The sequence below is a fragment of the Anser anser genome (genome assembly GCF_964211835.1).
Source record: "Anser anser genome assembly, chromosome: 1".
NCBI lineage: Eukaryota > Metazoa > Chordata > Aves > Anseriformes > Anatidae > Anser > Anser anser.
Window position 1 is genome coordinate 119,173,472 of NC_139720.1, and position 25,188 is coordinate 119,198,659.

At 42.5% G+C, this 25,188-nt stretch overlaps 1 long non-coding RNA gene across 1 annotated transcript; it reads right to left on the minus strand.

Moving 5' to 3' along the window:
• Positions 1-12,494: 12,494 nt before the first annotated feature.
• On the minus strand, positions 12,495-16,658 carry LOC310880276. Its single transcript, XR_014571579.1, has 4 exons — positions 16,402-16,658; positions 14,610-14,711; positions 12,748-14,195; positions 12,495-12,604 (listed from the first exon to the last, which is right to left on the minus strand). It is a non-coding gene; the product is annotated as an uncharacterized lncRNA (long non-coding RNA).
• Between the last annotated feature and the right edge of the window lie 8,530 nt (positions 16,659-25,188).

Below are 25,188 nucleotides of genomic sequence, written 5' to 3' on the forward strand. Positions count from 1 at the left end.
AGTATTAGTGATTTTGCACTAAACAGAAGTATTGTCCTTGGAACATGATTCTAGGGCATTTCCTGCACTTCAAGAATTTAACTTTTTATTTCAGGTTGTTTTCTTAAAAGAATATGACCTCCTGTAGTGTCAGGTATAGAATGGACGTAATTCTGCAGAAAACAAAGTCTACCGGATCTTTCCAATTGAAATACTTTCTGCCACCAATGCTATTTTAATATAATAATCTAAACTAAAACTTTCATTAAGAACACCAAACCTCTGAAACCTTTCACCAATTCAGCAAATAACCCTTCGTCCCGAAAAGAGAGTACCCGGGCTCCACACTGGGGAGAAGACAAGGTTTGCTTCATACCAGAGCACTCTGCTGAGCACAGGGCATGAGAGATGAATATTCTTGACCAAATGCAAGCATGTGACTGTGCTCATTGAGTCAACTTCCTTCAGCTCAACCCCTCTAAATATCCCCATGTAGGACCTTATCTTCTCTCTGCTGTGCAGTATCAGTCCTTAGCTTAAACCTCAATAAGCAGAGTTTAAGCCAAGGCATATTGCTGTAATTTGGGCACATAAAAATCAAGCTCCACTCGGCTACTCAGCTGCTGGGAGTAAAGTGGGTCAGCCACCCCATGTTTACTGTCTTGTTTCCTTAAAAACTTATGAAATATGTGATATTCTCTTAAGTAACTTTTGCAAGCTGAATGCAATGAATTTTGAAATGAAACCCTGAATCTGAGGGGTGTTTGGCTGTCCTCACACTTTGAAAGTAAAGGTGAGCAAGGGTGCTTGATACATTTGGGAATATTTACCATTCTATCCAATTCCATCCTTTATTTAAGATTTTCTAAATTGAGCTTTACAAAAGCACGGTCCACTTTCCTGCTCATTTTCCCCCAAATACCTACTATTGCAGGCCATGAACAGCCCTTCTTGGTGGAGGGAGTTCAACGACAGATGGGCAGAAAGGAAACTGTTTTGTTTTGGAGCAGCTGAGTCTCAAGCTACCTGTGTTTTAACGTTCTGCTCTTGATGTGGGTTGACCCAAACCAACAACCAAGCACCTACACAACTGCTTGCCCACTCCCCCACTCCCAGTGGGAAGGGATGAGAATAGGAAGAGCAAAAGCAAGAAAACTCATGGTTTGAGATTATGACAGTTTAATAGGTGAAGAAAACAACAACAACAACAACAAAGGAAAAACAAAGACAATCGTTCATCACCTCTCACAAGCAGATCAATGCCTAGCCAAGCTCCAAGTAACATCCATCCTGGAAGCCAAAGAACTGAACCTCATTTTCCTCTACTAAGCTTTTATTGCTGAGCATGGAACTATATGTTACGGAGTATTGCTTTGGCCAGTTAGGGTCAGCTGTCCTGCCTCTGCCCCTTCCTGATCTCCTGTCTACCTCCAGAGAACTTGCTGGGGCCAGAGTGGGAAAGCCTTGATGCTGTGCAAGTGCTGTTCAGTCATGGCCAAAACACTGGTGTGTTATCAATGTTGTTTGTTTTAGTGACTACCAAAAAAGAGCACTACATGGGCTGCTATAAAGAAAGCTAACATCATCCCAGCCAGACCCAGTATAGCTATTGATGGGCTGAAGAGGTCACATAACTCGGTGCCACCATGGGATACCCTTAAAACAAACACTGTTTTGCTTGTGATCGAACAGTCCTTCCTGTCTGCCTACAGAGGCCATACCTGAGTTCTCCAAAATACAAGACCTTCCATGGTCTATGGCTGCTGTGGGACTTAGCCATGTTTCTTATATCTGCTTTGAGTGAGGATGTTGCAAAGGAGCACTGGGATGTGAGACAGAGCATTCATGGAGGGGTGGAGATGGTCTCTAACCACCCTTCTTCTCATATAAGCTCTCATCACCTAAAGGTGGTTGAAATGCTGGGAATTTTAATTGTGATATAACGGCCAGGGGCCACTGCTGCTGTTAGAGAGGCATCCGGGATTCTGAAATGCCAGAGCACAGCCACCACAGTGGAGAGCTTGTCATGGGGAAGAGGAAGAGTGAGAAGAGAAAAATGTATAGGAAAAGCTGCGTGGTCAACTGCCTTCTCACAGCTCAAGACCTAATGCTCTTTCACGACCTCTCAGCTCATTCTAACAAATTGGCTTCAAACTACTCAGTAAGTCCTGCCAAATCATACCAAGACCACAAGAGAGGCACAATGGACTGTATCTTTCACATTTTCATATGGGTTTTCAAACAGGAAAGTTGTTAGGTTGATCAAGAAGTATTTGTGGTCAACTTTTTTTTTTTTTTTTTTTTTTGTGAAAAATAGCTTGTCAAACACATCAGCCTAATTATACGGGTCCCGTTTCTGCCAAGATATAATTAACAGACTCACAGTGATATTAAGTGCTGTGAGAGTTCATTCTGAGATGAAACTTGGCCTGAAAGACCCTTATCCAGGGGTGTTATTTTTGCAATATGCTTTATAATAGGATAATTATAATAACTCTGAAAGAGTATTTTAAATACATTTTATATGGCCTGTCTATTCCTAGCCTAGAAGTACTACACTTTCAATACATGGGCTTCTGTTACTTCCAGCACCATAATTTGGGGTGGCTACTGTTGTTTAGACCTTTATTTAACAACTGAGGTACAGGATCAAGGGGCAAAGTATACCTGCAGGAAATTAAGCGAAACACAATGCAGAATGAGATGCCCTCTCCTCTCTTGCCCTCAGCTCGATGCTATCTCTAAGCAGCTAATTAGAGGCATGTCTTCACAGCCATGAGACAGCACGGCAGGGGCAGAGCATGGCCCCAGAGTATCCCCTTGTGCTGGAGCTAACATACTGCTGTCTCGCCTCGCTCATTGCTGGGAGCACATAAATGTGGCTTCGAAAGTGGGGCTGTGGGGTCAGGCAGCTCCCACTATGTGATGATGAGGTGACACCTGGGGGACCATGCCAGCTCTGCACGTCTCTGTATGTTTGGTTCTGTGCAGCACATGGCTTGGAGGCTCAGGTCCTGTTTGGTGCCTCTGCTACTACTCATGACATTAGTTTTGGTGACACTGTCCTGCCTGTTTGGTGCCTTGATGCCACGATGGCACAAAGTCACCTGGATCCCCCACACCCTGCCCTGCACCAATAGAGTGGTACCCAGTTAGCTGGTTGCCTTCCCAGCTGGCTGCTCCAAAACAGAACAAAACAGAATGTAACACTTCTCAATCTGTCTTACTTCTTAACCAACAAATAACAGCAAGCTGAGGGCAATTTCAGCCCTACTTAAGAGGAGAGCAAAGAATTTCCTTTGCCAGCCAAAAGGATTTATAAGTCAGAATTAAACTATGAGCTATTTACAAAAAGATAAACTCAGGCATTTCATTCCCTATCTGGAGAACTGAATAAGGTAAAGAAGCTGAAATTAATCTGCATTTATCATCTTCTGGTATTAGGGCTGGCAGGGTAACCTGCTCTTATGTAATTGAACTAATAGCTGTGGTTTATTAACATCATTAAATCAATGCTGCCTAGTAAACTTTCCTTTTATCTCACATCATCCTGTCTGCCCTGAAGAAAAGAAGCGGTTTCCTAGAAGTGCATCCTTCCACATCATACATGAATCAGGCGACAGGCACTGACACGGGCTGATCTGGGGCGCCGCGCCGATCGCTTTAATGGTGGGGAAGCACAGATTGCTGTTTTTGCTGAACAGTGTAACAGCTATCGCTGTGCTGCTGCACTTCGGCTGGCAATGGCTGCAAGCGATCCCTGGCAGTACAGATACACCCAATTCACAGCACTGCTTGTTAATCTTGCAGAGGGGAGATAGAGCTGTAACTAAGGGAAAGTGCAGCTTGATCTGCTTTGCCATTGGGGTGTCTCAAAGCAAATGAAGATTTTTCTATTTATTGGCTTGTTTGATGGTAAAGGATTACAAGGGGAAAGCGCCTGCTTGTGTTGTGCCTCTGCCACTGTGATGAGGCTGCAGTTTGTGAGGCTGCAATTTGCACAGACTACATTATTGAAGGAGATGCTACATCAGGAAAGAGGGCTGGGTACACTTGGGGCACTGCAAGATGCGCTCAAATAAATATCAAGGAGAAGAGAAACAAAAACACAGACCTGAGAAGCACTTGTCCTCTTTTGGTTTGTTGCTTGAGGTCTGATGGATTGTTCCCCTAACCATTCACATTTATATCCGGAGCAGCAAAAGGTGAAGAGAAATCTTCAGATCTTACTGATGCTACCACAGTTTTCCAGCTATAAATGCTCCTGCTGCCAAGATATACTCTTCTACATTCCCCACACTTACGCTGACTTGTTTTTTTTAATAGTTCCCAAATATTTACTTCCTAGACAAGGGGTACCATACAAAGGGCATGTAGGTACAGACCAATGTAAAGAAGTGATAGTATGTAGAAATAAAGGAGTGTGAAAATGATTAAAATAGCTGTGCAAATCATGGTTGTGGTTATACCGGTTCCAATACAGATACATTTAGCTGTATCCCAACATGAACACCATCAGCATCAGTATCACCAACATCTGTGGTGACTGCCAGAGATTTGTCAGAGGGGAACATTCCTGTTCCTGGAGGAATTCACTGCATCCCACCTCTGGCTCTGGCAGGACGTGCAGCAGCCCATGCTCCTCGGTTGCAGATGCTCTTTCTCTTATCACCCTGTGTGTGCTCGTAGCTGTAGTCATTTCGTGCATTACCAAGCTGCCAGTCACTAGGGAATATATTTTCAGCAACAGACCCAGAAAACTTCCTCATTCTAAATATTTAGTGTTGTGTCAGTGAAATGCAGTAATTGTGGCCAGGCGGTACTGCCCTGAACGCCCCTTGCAAGGAACGCCACCAATAACTGTTTACCAGTTTATTTGTTGTGATGTTTTCCTCCACCCTTAGCAGTGAACTCCGGGCACCAGTCAATACCTTGTTACGTTGCTGTACATTAGACACAAAAAAAGCACAGTTGCTTCAGTGATACGGCTTAATATAAAAGCGTTAATGCACTGTGAAGCCTTTTCTTCTGATGACCACAATAATGACAAAGAGCGAAATTATGCCAAACAAAATGCCATTTACACTAGCCTTGACAATTTTTTTTCATGTCAGTTACTTTGATTAAAGGTTTTCCAGTGGAAATGCTGCCAGCACTTTTGTTCTCTGAAACAGCTAATATTGATATAACCTAAAAATGCCTCTTCTGTAAAGTGTGATGTTGGCTCAAAAGCCTAAACTTAGAGCAGCCCAATGAGACACGCTTCTCTGTATCTCATCCTGGTCAAACAAGAGTTTTGGAACATAACTTGCACATGCTTAATGACCTCGCTGAATCAATGCCTAACTTGCCTGATACACAGAAGAGCTTGTCCACCCTTGTGTTGACTGGCCCATCTTGCTCTATGGGTCTGATGCTGTGGCTCTGTGAAGTTATTTTCATCCAGAAACAATTTTTTTCAGAGATTATGGCTTGCACCTTCAGAAGATGATAAATTCCATATAAAATTACTTTCAGTCCTCAAACTAGATTTAGCATCAACTACATTCTTGTGTCCCAATGGTGTAATGAAAAATTAAAATACAGACAAATTCATGTATTTGTTGTTGCATGCTGAGCAGTGACAAGTGTCTAAATACCATGCATGCCAAATCAGAAGTGGCTTAACTCCTTTAGCATGTATTTGCTTATCACTGGAGAATAACTTTTCTTTCTATACATTGTCTTCATTAGCTATGATGATTTTTAGGTATGTCTTACTTGGAGAAGGATATTCCTATTTTAAAATAATGTATCCTATTGTTTTCTTTCTTCCTTCCTTTCTTTCTTTTTTCTTTTTGCCCCTAAGCATATCACTGATGGAAAACGTGTTTGTGAGCAGGTCTTTCAGGTCAATTGAGGGCCGCTGTAGCACTGTGAAATGTGAAGGCTGCATTGACTTAATAGCCAATTTAGGAAATTATTATTGCCTGCCCCTGGTGTCTCCATGCACGGTGCATGTGCCCATGTGTATTCTCCACGCGGCTTGGTGCTCTCTGTGTGCCACCTGCAGGCTGAAGCCACCAACTCACCTCATGGGACTAATCCCGAGGTGCAGAGGGAAGACCTCGCAGTACTCAATACCTGCCTTGGGTTTCTTTTAAATCCAAAATCAAAGTGAGGCCCAAGAGCTGAACACACCCTACAAATTCAAAAGCAGTTCCCCTTTCTTTCTGTATTATCCTCTGTGTGGATGAACAGCAGATTCTTCCTTTTATAATAAATATAAATCTGAATTAATCCACTTTTCCTTGGGTCACATCCCAGAGCAACAAGTCCACTTTCCATTCTGCTCACATTTGCATGGCTTTGTCTTTCACCAGAAGGAAAGAGAGAGACAGAAATCCACTATTCCTTTGCCAGCTACTACACAATTCGCCCTGTGGAACAGTTTCCACAGAGTAGAGTTCAGAGTGGAAAAGTTGGCTGGTAGTGAATAGTAAGGTTGTTCATTAAGGAAAATTCTCATAGAGAAAGCTTGTGCCCAGATTTAATGAAAAGTTAATGCAACACGCGGAACATCCCTCTGATCTGCAGCTCATTTTGAACAGAAGCTGAACCCAGACAGGTACATCTGAGGTTTTTGATAAATGATTCATGTTAATTTGTGCATAACCCCAGAACTGGAAGACAGCAGGGCACCTAGCAGTTAAACTGTGAGGTGCACAGAGGGAATCAGGACAGTGGGTAGGAAGAAGTGTGCCTTAATGTTTTTGAATGAGTAACAAGACACCAATAAGAAAGTAAAAATTACGTTTTTTTTTTCTTTTTTCTTTTTTTTTTTTTTAATGTATGGTTTCTTGGCTATGAGCTATTACCTCTAAGTAAAAGTAAATAAAGTAGTAGTTAGTTGAAGGAAAGTCTAATATAATTAAGATACATCAAAGAAAATGATCCCATTTATGGTATTGCTACTACAAGATTAGTACTTAAATGTTGGCTAAATCATTTTGCAGCTTGCAGTGGTATCCACGTTAAGTCTGGCCTGCAAATAAGTCAGTGTAGTACGGAAAGTAATGTGTGTAATACAGCTCAATCCTCATTTTGGCAGTAAATACTTCAGAAAGTCAGTTTGCTATAGTTGGTTGCCATCTGGGGTTGGGAGGGAGGGGAATCTCTAATGTTATCAAATGCTCAGATACTGCAAATCAAAGAGGCATTACAATTGAATTTGTTCTAAAACTTATACCATCATGTAACATAACCCAAACCAAACTGTAATGCTGAATGCTTAAGAGTTTACAATTGCTTTTTCAGCTATGAGTAAATTATAAATGCTTGTTTCTTTTCCACATTATGTAGTTAATGAGACTCAGTCTGCTTGGAAATAAGCTTGTCTGTTTAAAGAGGCAGGGTATGTGTGAAACACAAATGGATAACCAACAGGTTCACGGCTCTGGAAATAACACCTCCTGACAGCACTGGGATAGAGCACTGCTTTAGCTGGGAGAAGCCAGTCAGACTTGCTTATGCAACATAATATGCCCTGGCTGCCCTAGCATGTGAGGGACTTTTCCCCCACCAACACCACTGAAAGAGCCCTCTATTAGTAATGTACAACCCATCGGTCTCATTCCTCCCCGTGTCTTACAGTTGTGCCATATCTCAAGCATATCAGATGCATTTTTCTCAAATAGACTGAGTAAAACTCAGTCATTTGTTGGCTCTAATTAACCAGGAAATAGCACGAAATGCTGAGCTGATGGAAAGCAACAACGCAAACTAAAAAACCTGGTGAAATGTTAGTCTCCAGTTTTGACATAATATCAAAGAGCACCTTGAGTTCATACAGGCCCTTTGTGTACATGTTAGAGATGCTTCCAGAATAAAATGACTGCTAATTTAGAAAGGAGAGAGTTCCAGATGTAGAATAAAGGCATTATGGCTGCATATTTCTCTAGTCTATATAAAGTGCATCTCTGGATCTAGACTTCCTGCCAGGCTCCCTTTCCACTGTTGGCTTGTCTTTGACAAAACCAACACTTGGGTTGGTGGGCATATACTGTATATTTAAAGGTTAAAAAGTAAAACCTGAAATTAATCAAAGGACAAGCTGAGCCAGAGGTGGCTACTTTGTGCGTGAGGCTGGACCTGCTCAGCAGCACTCTGCAACTCGCCCAGGAGCTTTGCTCCAGAGGCTGCCCCTGAATTCTTCTTCCCAGAGCACCACATGCTTCAGGGCTCTGAGCTGCCTCTTGGGCAGAATAGGCAGGTACCTGATTTCAAGTTTTCTCTCCTCTCTTTCTTTTTCTTAAAATTCTCTGTTGCCTGCTGGCAATTTTTTGCTGCTTCTAGACAGGCTTTGTAAAGCCATGATACCACAGGGGAGTCATTGGTAGAACAGCCCTAGAAGTGTTGCTGACCTGATTGCAAAGTATCACATTAACCAAACAGGACTTTTTTTTTCTTTTTTTTTTTTTTTTTTCCTTTTTTCCCCTTGCTAAGCCTACTAGCTAGGTTTCTGCTCAATCACTCCATGTGTGTGGGAGAGAAATCCAGACACTGCTGCATTACTCACTGGCCTGAATAGGGAAAGCATTTCCATATGTTTTTCCTAATGTGTGTATACACAATACAAACTGAACTTTTAAATCACATGCTTTAAATTTCTAATAGTGACAAAGGGATCAGAACTAGGCTGTTTCTGTCACAGAGGTGAAAAATGGCTTTTAGTTTACTGATGTCTAATTTTTTCCTTGGTTTTCAGGCCAACATTTTTGATGGATACATCAACCTAGATAAAGAAGATTATTATAGCTAAGTTAGCACAAATCACAAATCTGCTGAGGCCTGAAAGCATTATTGTGGTCTCTCTTCTTTTGTTTCACTCCCTCATTTCAAGTAAATATTATTGTAGTGTGGATTCATGTCCTGTTTTATTTAACTTTGATATCAGATGCCTGAGACTCAAATACCATCAAGCCATTCATATATAGTTATCCTAAACACAAAGCAAGCATTGTGCACTCTAAATGAATGTGTTTAATTACCTTCAACCCATTTGAATAAAGCTGTACCACATGACTGGCAATGAATTTCTCACTGATTCTGACTTGCTTGGGATGATGCTAAGAAGCACCACTGCTGTGCTGATGATAATTTCATGTGGGACTTGGGTTCCCAGTCTGAGGGGATGGTGGAGGCTGAAGCGTGGAGGAGCTGGGCTTCTATGCCTTCTGGTGCTGCTCTCAGGTCCTCTCAGTTATCAGAAACCTTTTGGTGCTGCTCTCAGTTATCAGAAATTATTCGACATCCCTAGTCCAAAACCTGAAAGAAAGAGCCACAGGGTGACACAGAGGACAACAAAGAGTCTGTCAGCTAATGATACACAGAGCAGCTGGTGGCACATAAGGGACATACACTGATGAGGAGCCATCCTGGAGTTTCTGCCACACCAAGTGTGTGACCCTGACACTGGGAGAGCTGTCATGGGAGCCATCACAATGATCAGGATCAGTCCTGCCAGCAGGGAGTCGGGCAAGGGCACAGATGACCTTTGCAGTGGGGAGACATTTTGTGGAGGAGACTAGAAGGAGGACAGAAGAGAAAGTGTCTTCTGTATGGGAAAGAGGGGCAGGAGAAAGCAGGAAATGTGTGGAAAGAAACTTCACTAATTCAAGGGACATGAGGATAGGAAGTTGGAGGGGACATCCAGAAAAGAAGGAAAGGAAAAGAAGAGAAAGCTTGTTAAAGCTGAATTCTTGAAAAGAATTGCTGGTTGTAAGGCATCAAGACATCCTGAAGGAGAAAATTGCTCAGGTAAGTGACATCCTGAGCCTTATAGGTGAAATCCCTTTTTCCTGGAAAAGATGGGCACTGGAAACAGATATTACCTAGGTAAAAAGAGTGCATTTGATTTATTTGAAAAGTAAACAGAAGGGATAATTATGCTGAATGACATAGAGGTATTACTCAGGGTGAAGATGGAACCTAACCTAGTTTATCAGTACATGGAAGACCAAAACTGCATGGTAGTCTAGCACAGATCTTGGTGATGAAATGGCTTTCGAGAAACTGTTTTTCATTGTGCATGGTGCAAAGGCAATGCCACAGGAGATGGAGACATTAAAAATATATATATATATAATGGTTTCTGAGAGGTGATAAGTATTCAGTTGGGAGAAAATGGGTTGCGGAACACCAAAAGAAGTGAGTTAGCCATGCAAGCAACTGCCTGACCTAACCAAGCTGAGGCTGCATAGCCAGCAGCCTGTGAGAGGGCCTCACTTCTAATCTGAGCATCACACACGTGAAACCTTCTGAACCCATAACTTTAAAAACAGCCTTTAAATGGGCACTTGGGGGCAGTGGTTGCTTGGCTGTAAGTGAGGCAGAAACAGTGCCTGATTGTCAGTCTGGAATTGTGCGAATGCTACCATAAGCAAATAACCATAATGAGAAGGCAGCATGGGCCAAACCACAATTTCTCCAGGTCTCAGAAGGCTTCAGTCTGCGGAAATATATTCATGTTCTGTCATGGTGCTGAATTATGAAGTGATTCTTCAATTTTAACTGGTCCTTCATTCCTGCGGGAAGCACGTGGCCATGAAAGGGCTCAAAAAAAGAAAAGAAATAAAAAAAGGTAAGGGCTGTCCTTCAGAATCTGTCTCTTCCTGTTTATTTATTAGCTACACTCTAGCTGTTCATGTCTTTTTTTTTTTTTTTTCTTCTCATGAGAGGCCCGCAGGTGACATCTGTACCAGGACCTTCCCCAGAGGATACTGGGGTGGATGTTCTTGGTTTTCACTGTCTCCTTCTGAACATCCTATTTAGTGCCAACTCCTTTAGCATCATTGTGCTTTGTTGTTGTTGTTGGACTGTATCTCCATAAGGCCAGCAAACGCCAAAGAGTAGGTAACATCATGTTTTCATGTATTCAGCAGATAGGTAGGATGAAAGAGGAGGGGGATTCAAACCTTGCTAACAGTCATAACAAAATCCTCTGAAAAGTGATACAGCCAAGACTGTTAGTTCTTTTGCGTGACTTTTCCTTTCCACGGGAAAAAAATGCACTTGGCATGGTTTTTGTGGGCAGCAATAAGATGCCCACAGATGTGTACAGACAGATGTGACCCACCTCCTGCCTCCACCTCACCCTAAGACAGCTGGCCACTAGCAATTTTTGATCCTCAAAGCCATCTATCTGGGCAAACGTAACTCTCTGCCAGGTGAACATACCTTTGCTTTCAGTGAGGTTTCTTTAGCAAAGGGACCAAGGTGGAAATAAGAAGCGTTCAGCCCTACAATAACAGAGGGATGATAAGAAAGTTGTTAGGGCTTCTTTAAAAATTTGTAAAATAAAACAGTAAAAATGCTAGGATTTGATCACAATGTTTTATGAATTATAATGTGAAAGTTCAAAAGGACAACTAAGAAAAATGTCAAGGCCCTATTCTTCAGAATTAATCTGAGGAAGCAAAAGCAATCCAGCAGATGATTTCTATGTTAAAGTTGTGCATAAAATAAATGTTCTGATCAGAAATTGGGGATTAAAGTGAACACTTAAAGTCTTAGTGGTAAAAAAAAAGGTGGGGAAAAACTTATGGCATATTTTAATTTTGTTCCTTTTTTTCTATGCTTTTTTTTTCAGCAGCCCATGGGGAACTCACAGTGGAAGTCCATTCTTGAAGGACTGCACATCTGGTATGGACCCATGCCAGAACAGTTTGTGAAGGACTGTATCTCGTGGGAGGAACTCCACACCAGAGCAGGGGAACAGTGTGAAGAAGGAGTGGCAGAGGAAAAGTGCTATGGACCAACCACAGCCCCCACTCACTGTTCCTTGGCACTGTGCAGAGAGGAGGAGGAGGTAGAAGAGTTGGAAATGAAAGTGTTGGAATGGAAGTGAAATTGAACCTGGGAAGAAGGTGGATGGGGGGGGAAGATGTTTTTAGTTTTGCCCCTTTTTTTTTTAATTATTATCCTGCCCTGTTATTAATTGGCAATAAGTTCAATAAATCTACTCCAAGTCAAATCTGTTTTGCCCATGATCGTAACTGATGAATGATCTCTCTAGCCTTATCTTGACTCATGAGCTTTATCATTGTACTTTCTCCCTCTGTCCTGCTGAGGAGCAGGAGTATGAGAACAGCTGGGTGAGGGTCTGGTGGCTGGCCATGTTAACTTACCACATTTGCTTTCACAGTTATTTAAGAAATAGTTAATTAAGTCTATTAATGTAAAACAAAACTCTTCGGTAACATTATATTAAGCTTGGAATACTTTATGCACAAATCAAGGCTGCAGATTTTATGCATAATTAATTTCTGTAATGTTCCAGTTAATGGCCCTCTCGGCTCATCAACCAAGCAAGGGAGTGCACTGTGTCATGGGAAACCATGTAGACAATAGATAAACTCATCCTTTTGGAGGTCTTCCTGACATGAGTCCTTATGGTACCATGAGCTTTCTGTTCTCCAGCAGATGTCTAACTGGAGAGTAGCTGGAGGTATCTCACCTCACTTTGGAGAGTGTACAAAAGGCAGAAGTGAAGTATGGTCCCACCAGAAGGGCTGTAGGACATGGCTCCGCCTGCACCAGTACTCTGATGATGTTGCTCTTCAGAGGCAGATCAAAATAGAGACATCTACAGAGCGAAAGGGTAATCAAACATCCAGTTCAAACGCTATTATTTTCCACAGGCTTTGCAGCAAATTAAAATAGGAGCCCTGTTTATCTACTCCAATAACTCTAAGGGCTACCATTCTTGCAAGGTTCATTTTATTTTACCTTCACAATTTCTGAATGACAGAAAAAATGAGCACTTCTGTTGGTCAGCCTGTTCAGCACATTCCTCAGCCGACAGCTGGAAATGAAAAGCCATGGTCTAATCTCAGTAAATTCAATAGAGACTGACATCATGGGGATCAGCGCTGAATCTACATACACGTTGCCAGAGGTAGATCTGGTAATTGGATAGAAAAGCATGGAAAGTTTGTAGATATTCAGCTATCATCTATCACTACTTGTTAATAAAACAGAAAGAGTAAAAGAAAAAATGATTCTGAAGTAATCCTGTTTTGTTGGTAGCAGAATTATAGATGCATAATTAATAATGCATATTGCAGAATTAACAGTCTGTAGTACCTTTGTCTGAAAATGGTAGCAAAGATCTGGATTTTCATCACAGTTCTTCATTGTCCCAAGCAGGTCATTTACCTGTCTGCATTGTGAGATTAACTTTTCTCAATTAATGCTAATATCAGTTCTTTTTGTTCTAATCAGACTCTTCCAAAAGAGCAATAAGCAATGTGGGATTAGCATTAATAAGAAAAAAAGAAAAACAAGCATATTATGCCTGCTGGGCTTTTGCTGCTAGAGTTCCACTTCCACCTACGCTATTAATAAGGCTCTGGGTGAAATTGGCTTCTTTGAAGATGGAAAAAAATAGTCATGTACTTCTAAAGCATTTTTTTTCCATGCAGAAACTGTTATAAGCAGAACAACTGTGTGGATGCAGTGAAAGGCAAGTGTCAGAATACAAATCTTTTCCTCTCAAAACATTTAACATTGACTGTACCAATGCAAATAGTCATCCAAGAGGAGTAAAAATCACAAAAAAACTGCCTACCACAGTAGCATGAAGGCCTTAACTTTGTAGTATGTCAGCTGCATGGAGATCAGAGAAAAGTCCAGAGGAGCACAGATTATGAAGTGCGAGGGCCACCTCACATTTAAGTCCCCCCTCTCCCTCTACCACAAGCAGAAGAAGCTGTTCTGAGTGCATTATAGACAATTTCTAGTTATGTCTTCTTCTGTCACAAAAAGTGTGACTTTAATCCCTTATTGGTAGCAGGGGTTTGTTGACTGAAGATAGCTTTGAGGAACAGAGCACTCAACCGTTTTGTGTGTTGATGTTTCATGCCTGGCTAGGGAAGAGATGATAAAACCGCCACAAGGTTGGGTTTTACATGCTGGATAAAAAGCACTAGAGAGGTTTCATTATTACTGTTCTTCAAAAGCTCTGCATAGTGCAGCCTCACAGAGTGTGATGTGTTCAAGTCATTGGGAATGAAGAGTTCAGGTATTTCACATAGGGTAAGGCTGTGGAACAGGAAATGAGTAAGATGAGAGACTACTGACATATCTGAGAGGGCTCCAAATCAGCCTCGTTGGACTGTTTCAAGCAGAGGGTGCTTGAGAGAGTGCATGCCAGGTTCACAGTAGAGTCCTCAAACCTACAGAAAGGAAAGGGCAGAAGTTAAGGCTGTGGATAAGGACAGAGTCCCCTCCAACCAGAGGGTATTCAGGTACTCAGGCAAGATGTCATTTCCCCTTTGCTGATCTGCAGCATATCTGAGGGAAAAAATAAAGGGCAAGGAGGAAAGAATTAAATAAAGTTGTTTCAGAAAGCAAAGACCAGTGCATATTTCTCCTAAGAAAAAACACTTCTTGCAGACCACAGGTGAAAGCATGGTGACGAATTGTGAGTGGTGTTGTTGGGCCAGGGACCAGGGGCTGTGCCTCTAGGTTCAAATTAGATTTTCCATCCCATTTTCTTATGTCCTCTCCATGGTCATGTAGTTAAAACCACAGGGTGGCATGTGGTGTGTACCCACTCTATCATCTTCCTTGCACAGAAGGATGCTTACCCCGATAGCTGAGACACTGGTCTGTACAGCTGGGGAGGAAAATAAGTTCTCTTGAAGTTGGTGGACCTCTTCAGAATGTTTCTCCACAGCCGAGATGCAGGCCTGTAGGGAAGAGGAAAGACTTTCTTCGTACTATCAGAGTTGTTTTTCCAATTCATCCATTGTGGGTTCCTCATGCTCTTTCCAGGTCATTACTGCCAATGAGCTGGCATATAATGATGGTGCACTCCATACAAACTTCCACCACATGGGTCAAGTACACTTGACTTCATCTGGATCTGTGGATATTTGTTCATTGTCTAGGTCCCTATAAGGTACCTCCCATAAGGTGAATTCCCTTCTCCCACAGTGGTCCACTTGCCTGGTAGTTCTTCCTTTCTACCTTTCCTTCACAGCTGTCAGGAGATGCCTCCAGAGGCTGTAGCCTGGTGTTCCATCTCCAGTTGCTTTGTCAATGCCTGCATCTCTAGCAAGGGATCCCAGCCGCCTGGCTTCCCTGCCCTCTAATTCCAGACAATTGGATCTGGTGTCCCAGCACCGGGGCAACCAGGTGACAAGCTGCTCACCTATACAACAACCAAAATCTTTTTGCACATCTTGTAGCTGGTATAGGTTTCGGGTAGTTGCTGTCATTTTTGTGACATCGTCATCCTCCTGTTCCTCTGATGGCCCGGCCTCATCTTCTCCATACCTAGTCTTAACAGGAGTTTCTTTGCATTCTAAATGATCTGACTCTCTAAACCATTTTTTCATCTTTGTTATGGGTGCAACTGACACTGGTACAGTTTGTTTCCCTGGCTCAGCCTTGGGGCCTGTTTTAGGACTTGGACTGGCCACTGGGCCTGTCTCAGGGGTTATATTGGCATTGAATGCAGCCCAGAAAGCATAGGCAAAGCCCCAGCACGTTGCAGTGATTTGCGTATGTCTGGTACTGCCAGGGTGATAACACCTTTTTCAAGCACTCCACCCATTTTTTAGGATTTTGCAGTTGTTTGGAGTGAATTTCCAAAGTACTAGAGGTGCCCACTGGTCTAGATGCCTGTCCATATCCTCCCACTCTCCCAGCCACTCATAACTATCCTACACCTCAGGACACATATCTGGATGACACTTAAGTATTTGCTTAACCTTTGACAAAACCTGAAGTGCATTCAAGAGACGTAACAATAAGAACATGGCTGTCTGAACAGCCCAAGGAAAGTCAAAGTTTTAGAAAGGTACCATAACTCTCCTGGAGGAGAAGAAAGGGAAAGTGAACAAGTGGGAAAAAACATCTTCCCCTGACCCCACCTCAGAGGGTATTAACAGTTACACCTTTCATGCTTTTTCTTCAGGGAGCCAATCTATGGAGGGGTCAGGGGCTATGTCCAGCAATAATTGCTTTCTTTAAAGTTATCTCCTTGAAGCTATAACTTCCAGTAACTTAAAGGCTTTTGACTTGCATATTGTGAAAACAGCATTTCTTTTATGAACAGCACATTCTCACAATTTCCACTTAGTGAAAGCAATGATAACGCCACCAGTATCTATCCAAATCCATTTCTACTTACCACAAGGCAAAATTTGACTTCACATTAAGGCACCTTTTTCACACAGGCTGTTGTTCAATCTTAAATACTTAAGAACATTCTTCAAAATCAGGCTTACCTGTATGCTCTTGAGCTTTTTTTTTTTTTTAGGGCTGGGAATGGAGCTTAGAATCCATGTAAGTAATTTCACTGAAAACAGACAAGGTAAAGGAAGCACTCAAACTCCTCAACATTAAACAACTGTAGAACCCAGAAACACTTACCTGCCAGCTTCTGAACTTGAATCACTTCTAACAAGCTCACAGCTTATACAGTGAAATAGTACCACCACCAGGGTTTTACTGTACTGAGAAGGCACCACCAATGTAACTAGCTCATAGAGTCTCTAAAACTATTCCACAGAGACGGTAGAAAACACAAAGAAAAAACAACCTACTAGGGAACTCTGAGCCTACCTCCCCATAAGGGAAAAGCACCCTAGATAACCTAAGCCTCAAACTCCCCTAGTGCAGTCAATTCCCCCTAACTGCTCATGCTTCCTATATAGCAAAGGTCAAATGATCCACAGCTGGCAGATTTCACTTAACAAGGGTGGAGCCAAGAGACCTTGTGGAATAGGCTCATCTACCTGGCTTCAATGTTTTAAGGTTAATTGCTCCTTATCACTAATAGAAATAACCTGACAAGGGGCTTAGTGGTTAGAGTTGACCTAATGAATTAACTACAAAAGGTGCACAAGGGTCATATTTCTGTTAGTCATTCTGTGAGGAAAATTAGTACAGAGCTTGTTAAAAAATAATAAATAAATAAAAATAAATAAAAGAAAACAGAAAATAACCTTAAAGAGAAAATTGCTATCATAGATTTTCATCTGTCTAGTCATGACAGATAGAGAATATAGCAATCAGAATTACTTTTCTTGACGTTAATGTTATTTAAATTTGTTTTTCTGAGATCTCTTCTTTGAGGTTTGTAATATACTTGGCATTCATATCCTACAGAACTACAGACTTTTATTTAAACAAAAATTAAGCAAACACTGAGACACAATTATGAAACTATTAGGAAAAGTATTTCACTTTTATTAATTCTGCAATGAGAAAAAAATCTGAAAGATCAGATACCTATTCTGTAGGAACAGGATACCAATCTACTCATATAAATCACTAAGCTTGATCATGGGATAGATTTAACTGAGGCACGAACTAGGAAAACAGAAGTAAGTGGCAAGTTACTGCAAAAATGGTTCATTCTAGGCCAATTGTGCGAAAGTGATGACTCATCTATTCGGCACCCTGTTTAAGTGTTTTGCCTTTATTCTGATATGGGGAGTATATAATCAAACACACTGAAGCACCTGAAAAGCCAGGCTGGAGATTGACTACGTCCTTGCCAGAATTTCATCCACAAGAGATAGAACTGTGGGATGATCTGTACCTCCAAAAAGTAAAGTTCTGTTTTATGCTCTGTACCAATTAACCTTAGCTTGAATTTCCTCACAGGAGAGTAATTAGCATTTCCGTGAATTTGACAGGCATTGTGGTCATGATAGCTGCCAAAGAGCCCTGTGTGGCTAGGAGCTGTTGCAGGCTCCAAAGGCATGCCCTAATCTTGGGAAGGTGCTAGGAAGGTTTGGCAAGCCCCTGCACACTGCTCAGCTGATGATCCTGGCACTGGGCCCAAGGACAGGGTTTTGCTTTCTCTCAAAGGCCATGATGCTATTGCAGGCTGTTGACAGTGAGGTGCTGCTTGTGTTCTGCCCAGCAAGAGCAAAACCAAAATAGCTCTTCTATTAAGAGAGGGGGGCTCTCCGTGGCCTGGGTATATGGTGAGGAGGATGGAGCCACTTGCCACAGGGAAGACTGTGGTTCAAAATCACCTCGTGATCCATTCTGCAAAGAGCAGTTTATGCACTAATTTTTCCTTTTCCGTTCTTCCATCCTTCCACCTACCTCTCCTGAAACAGTCCTATATACTGTAAGCACAACATTGGTGACAGCAGAGCACACCTAGAAAAAGTCTTGGTGTGAAGAACTGCTGGGGGTCCATGCCAGCTGCCCTCCATCTCATGCCACCAAAATCCCTCCAGACCATATGGCCCAGGGTAGCTGCAACCTCTGTAACCATTGCAGTAGTACAGGAAGCCATGGATTGGTTTAGCATGCATTTTATTTCATGCAGCAATGGTACTACCCTGCTATTTAGCATCTGAAGACAAAGCTGAGCACAGTGCAGGCACTCGAGGCTCTACAATAATTTTATACCTTGAGCTTCTTTCCAGGAAATTCCGTGGAGCAGAGGGATCTGCTCCACTTAGGTGAGTCACTGAGCAGGTTCCTGGGGGCCAGGCCAAGAGTGGGGCTTCTGTTAAAAGCCGCCTTTATGAGAAATATGGAATGTGATAACTGTTTGCCTTGGAAGTTCCTTCGAAGACTCAGGGCCACGTACACCCGGGGGTGTGTGTGCTCCTAAGCACTCCCTGGAAAGTGAGACTGGAACATTTTACGCCTCTCTGGGCATGCATCTGCTTACCATATAGCTTGCAAAACCTGTCTGTAGAGCCATGGGCACTTGCTTGCTTCTGTTTCTTCCTCCTGACCCTTCTTATTAACATTTTCGACAGGTTTAGGTTTTTCCCTTAGGAGAGCTTGCAAGAAATGAGTAAATGCTTATGTCGCCGCTTTTCATCTATTTATTTTGGCTGTTTATTTTCACTTTTCTTAGGAGAGACTGTGATGCATAAATAAGCTATGACCTGTCATCCCAGAGGGAGGAAATGGGAGACAGTGCACGGAAAATGTTCCTTAGCTTTCCTCCTTTAATTTCAGTAATGACATCATACTAAATGATCAGGCTTTTCCCTGGAATAGATTTTGCTGAATTTTCTTTTAATCATCCCCGGTGTATATCCTCATAGTAAACCTGAAAACAATTTGGGATACGTATCTTTAAGCCCTCAAGGTCTATATCATACCCCATTTAAACAGCCAATTAAGGTTTAATTTCATTGTAGTTTTCAGATACAAGGCAATCACTGTCTCCTGCAGTGCCGATAAGGACTGCAGCAACAAAGGCTAACACTCCAAGTAGTAATTTAAAGACAGAGAAAGGAGGTGAAAATAAAAGATTTCCCTCCTTTGAAACCAAGCAATTAAAAACCTACAGTGGCCATTTCCTGCTGTGACAACTGCTGTTAAAAAAATAAATGAGAGATATCCTTAACGTATAGACTTCACTGTCATTTGGGGGTGACTTTTTTTGTTGTTGATTTTGTGTGATTTATTTGTTTGTTTTTGTTCTGGATTGTTGGAGGTTTTATTTATTTATTTATTTATTTTATTTATTTATTTTCTGGGGGATTGAGTGAGGAGTGGGGGGTTGCTTGCTTACATTAAGGGAGAACAAGTAACAGCAGGGGCAACAGGTACAAAAGCAGTAGAAGTTTCCCCCATGCTGCTCCACTGATTATTTTAGCACTGACCTGTAAGAAGGGATGCCTTTGAAAAGCCATATAAACTTCTCCCTGAGCGTCTCTGCAGCAGAGGCTCAGCTATCAGGCTTCCAGCACTTGCAGTTGAGCAGTGTCTGGTGTGTGATGATTTCATGACGCAGATCACTATCGGTGAGAAGCTAAGATGAAAATTACTTATTTCGTTTCACACAAGATGGGGAATGCAGGCAGGGCTAGAAATAAAGTAAAGCAATGTAGCTAAATTCAGCAAATTCAAATGGGAACAACTTTGCTGACTTCACCAGAGACCAGCTTCTGATTATGGTATTTGAACCAGACTTCTCCAACTGCATAACACAATGACTCCTTAGAGTCCTAAGTCAGGATTTCACTAATTAAGACGTCTGAATATACAAATATATACACACCAATAAAGTTAAATTTATTCTCTTATATTGGCTTTTCTTATTTACATTTTGAAAAAATAAAGAGAGAAGGAGACACCATAGATTAGATGGATAATGTGCCGGTCATCTGCAGATATTCTCACAACACATAATAAACTAAAAAAAAGCCAAAGCTTATGAGGTTTGACAACATAACTGCAAAGGAATGATCATGATATCAATGTTATCTGTTTTCAGTGTATTAAAGGTTCCTGCCACTGTGCTTTCCCAACCATGTTTATAGCACTAACATCTTCTTTTTCAATATTATTTTTTCTTCCATAAGTATTTGTTGCAAGATCACACCAAAAAGAAAATGAGTGGACAACTGCCCAGACAGAGATGCAATGAAACCACATATAAAGAATGGGAGTCATCCTACAGACATCCAGCCCAGGCCTCCATCTACTCCACCTTGACACCACCTGCAGTCAGTGGAATCCAGACGCTACACCCAGTGTATTCATTGCATCCTAAAATAGATGTTCAAGCAGAGCATGTGAGCTGCTCCCTAAATGCGTCTGTTTCTACCTCTCTTCTGACTGCAAAGAGCCTACAGAGAGACATGGTGACTACTGGCTCAGCTGTAGACACCTTAAGGAATTGAGCTCAATGGTCCTTGTGTGTCCCTTCCCCCTCAGGATGTTCTATGATTCAAAGTGATATGAGACAAATCCCACCCAGCGTGTCCATCAAATTCTCACTGAAGTATAGAAATGTATTTTGTTTCTTCTTATCCCATTCATTTCTAGTAGATTGTAAACGTTGTTTGTGACAATAGAGCATAAAACATTTTTTGGTATATATGTGACTTCAATTGGCAATATGTTTTAAATACATGGTTTGGAATAGACGTATTCACAGGTTTTTGCACTCCATACACTGGATGACAGGCAGAATTTGAAAAGCTCAGTGTTGTTTATAGTTTGGGGAAAAAAATGTCTCTGTGTTTTAAATTTAAAAGAAAAAGACATGAAAAAAAAAAAGAATCAAAAGATAGTGAAGCAAATTCTATGTATGGAAGCCAAACTTTGCCTCCTCACTTCCTTTGGCCACAACACCCCCAGTAAGGCAGTTCAAGGTCACACGCCTTATTGGCACCTTCTTACTGGCTTTGAAGACCTAGTTTCGGAGGAGAGTGGCTACAGTCAGGCACTGGTGGGGACTTGCCAGATCTGCAGCCTCAGGCAAACACAGATGCTTCTCTGCTCCCCGCAGACAGATGCTGCTGAGCAGGCTGGGAAAGGCAGTGGATTTCAAGCACCGGGTCCCTGCTAAGTGAAGGCCATGCTCTGACTTGTCCTTGTCACTGTGAGGTCTGCTTGGGCTTTGCCACTGCCCAGACTGAGCGATGCCCTTGCCTTTGTGCAACACATGGTGCTTTCAACCAAAGTCTGGCCTCAGCTTAGGTTAGGCGTGAGCCCTTAAATGAACAGGCCTAGCTGGGTTATCTTCTTCCAGGAGTATTCCTTGTTTGTTTTAGTGAACTGCCACTTCAGGAGACGTGGTGCTGCTGGAGGAGCACAGTGGCCTCCTGTGATGGCTCCCGATGGTGGTTCCTGTGGTTGAGCTTGGCCTGTAAATATCGCAAAGATCCCATAATGCAAGAACTTGACTATCAAGTACCCACTGATTGAGGAAGCCTTTTCCAGGCTTCACCAGTAACCTGTCACCACAGTGACACCTGTAATCACAGAGGCATGGCACTGGGGATGTTCCACGCAGGCACACGTGTGGATATAGTCTCATCACACTGCCAAAAGACCTGAGCAGCTCATGGTCATTCATTAGGTGTCTTTAACTTCGCAGCAGGCCCTCAGGTAAGAAAAGGGCACAATCCTTACTTGTTGATGGAGAGAACGGGTGCTTTAACTACCAGAATGAAGTTGCAGGAGAAACCAGCACTGAATGAAACCGTGCCCAGGTCCAAATGGGGAACATCAGTATTTTCCTTAGATCAGGGCTGGATGGAGGTGTAAGGGGACACAATCCCATAAACAGCACTGGGTTGGAGGGTGGACTGTAGCTAAATTAAGAGAAACAGAATTCAAATGAAAAATGCTGTTTTAAACTGAGGCAGGTGTGGAGACAGTGCTCAGAAACCTCAGTCATACCTAAGTCAGACACCTGCCCTCCTGTCCCTGTAAGTTTTACATTAAAATGTTTATAAGCACTTGCACCTAAGAGCTGAGAGTATGGTGCCTGTTTTTTCAGGGGGGAAATCACTGTTCTCTCTTGCAGGGGCTGGCAGACCCCCAGGCTTGGGGTGCCAGGGTAAGGTGGGTTTTGGCCATTCAGCTGTCTCCCTTCTTGTTGTGGATGGGGCATGGGGACCCTGCTGTAGCCCACCTGCCTTCCAGCACAGCCCCACCAGTGTCACACACAGTCACACTGAGGAAGAGGCTGTAAATAACGTGGTGTGAAATCAAGGTTGCTGAAAGGGTCATTGGTGTATTGGTATGGTGGTGGCCACCACAATAAAGTGGTTCCAAGGTGGCCCACCAGAAAAAAAAAAAGACAATTCTCATCGACAGCTTGCTTTTTATAGTGGTTATATAAAGTGCTGGAGGCTCAACCAAAAATAATGTCAAAAATATGTCTGTTCTGAACTGGGGGAAAAAGTAACATTTCCAAAAAAAAAAAAAAAAAGGAAAACAGCAAAGTGAGAATTGAGTACAATCAATTCACATAAATCAAAGGTTTTAATTTTGACTGGAAGCATATCTCTGTGTATGTATATGTGTGTGTTCTACTGAGCCTAAACTGCAATACGAAGATGCTTTGAACCTCAGAAAATAGCTTTGGTTATGTGAGTATAAGAAAAATGTCTTTTTACAGTTTCAGAAGTAGTGTATCACTGTTCTGAGCAAATATTTTGTAATGAAACACATAACTTAGATTTAAGAGAATAGGAATTTCCTGACTGGAAATATTTAATTAGTTAATTTCCAGTCAGCCATTGTGCAAAGCTTAGTTGTAACTCATTGCTCTAGGACCCACATATTAGAGATCAGTGTTTGATATTCCTCTGAAACTTGGCACCTCATACCTTTAGTCAAGCATTAAAAGAGGGGGATATGAAGGGGAGAGCACACTCCACAGCTTCTCCATTTTAAAATTAAACTTGTTTTATAAATTTTATTTGTTTAGACTAAGAGCTAAAGAGCATGTTAAGACATAACTGCCTATTAAGATTAATTCAAACCCAAAGTACCATTTTTAAAAGTCTAATTTCTGCATTGCAACAACAACAAAAAAAATCCATTCCACTACCCTGTATATAAATACAAATTTGTCTCAGCATTATCTGAAAGAGCCCCTCCCCCCAGGCTGGCTTGTTGTCACAGGCAAATGCTTAATAGGTTGTGGCTGGAAAATCCCAGGGAAAGCTGGAGATTTTTATGAGATGAGCACTGATTGTGCAGGAGCCTGCAGCTATTGCTGACCTGCCTCTTCCACAGAAAGAGGATTATTACATAAAAGAGTGCTGGAGATATTGTATGAAAAATACATTTTAATTTCTTTCTCAGCAAGAGAATGAGATGGAGAGAAAGGAAATAGAGGCAGGCAGAGGAACTACTTCTGCAACTCGGTTAGGTGGGATTCCTTTATTATTTTTATTGTTATAGTTGTTACTTGGAAAGATCATTAGAGGGTCTTATATGGGTGCTCGTGAATGCATACCTAGTCCCACAGCCTCCCTTTATCTTTTCCAGACACACAGAGTTGGTCTTTTGCATACATAAAACCACATATACTCCCACGAGTATATATATTTTTCTGGCTTTTCCTCACGATTTGCCTTCTGCTACTCCCTCCTTACCTATTAGACAGATTGAACTGAAAGAAAGGCTCTATTTGTCTTTCTAATTATTGTGCACATGGAAGGACGTCAGCCCAGGCTCTTCTCCTAATTGTTAGCTGTCTAGCGGGGACTTTTTTGTTGCTGTGCTTCGTGCCAGGGAGCAGCCTGCCTTCCTACCTTGTACTGAAAAGCACGGAGGAGACACCGTAAGCTCAATATCTCTGCCAAGTGTTCTCTGTTTCTTCTCCCCCTTGCTTACAGTGGCGCTCACCTGGCGATGGCAGCTGTTTCTGCTCGCTCATTTCCAGCACCAGGTTCCTCCCCAGGTTCCCCCCTCCATCCTCCCTTCCCCTTGGAGCCCGGCGCTGATTTTGCACTTCCAGCAGCTTGTTCACCTGTAACCATGACAACTGGGATGACATCAGCACGAGGGCTCAACATCACAGTGAGGACTCCAAACCAATTAAATGCTAATAACGCCTTTTTAATTGTGCCTGAAATATTTCTAGTACCAAAAAAAAAAAAAAAAAAAAAAAAAGTGGGGGGGATGGGTGAGTAGATGTAGAAGGCGGAGGAAAAATTCTCTTTTCTTGCTGGCTGCCTGCATGATGACAACACCACACTTTCCCCAGGCACCACAGCAGCCTCAGCTGCTGTCAGAAATCATTCTTTCATTTCACCGAAGCAGTCGCCTGCATCCACAGTGCCTCTACGACCAGCTGCAAATGCTTGGGTGGCCACTAATGTCTGCTTCGCAGTTGAGATGGGTGGAGGGGTGACACTGCTGCTGCCTTAATTCCTGCTCAATTATGGAAGCAGGACACAGCTTCGGCACGGCTTTGGCACAGCTTTCCTCAGGCCAAGTCTCTGCCCTTGCCTCACACACACGGCTTGAGCAAGGGTGCTGTCAGGGTGGCAGTTTACCCACCCTGGCTCTGCCAGAGAGATGCTGCTGAGGACAGGGACAGAGGATACAGCGTGCCACAGGGACATTGCATTGGTCCTCTTGCAGAAGGGCTTAAAGCGGGCCTGCTGACTCGTCAGGGGAGCAAGGATTACAGGCACGGGTTGCTCAATCTGTACTAAACTACTAGCTTCATCTCTGCCTTGTATTGTTGCTCCTATATGCACAGGCACAATCTGGCTTACCCTGGCCCATCTCTGTGCTGCTGGGAGCAGCTCCTTGCCTGCAAGACCCCATGGCAGATTTTACAGGGTGATGGCTCTGGCTGAAGCAGAGCTGCTTCCATTTTAAGCAGGGATGAGCATACCTGAGGCCTTGTCCTCCCCCAGGCAGGCAACTTTTCCTAACACAGAAATTTCCTGGGCGCAGAGCAGGGAGAAAAAA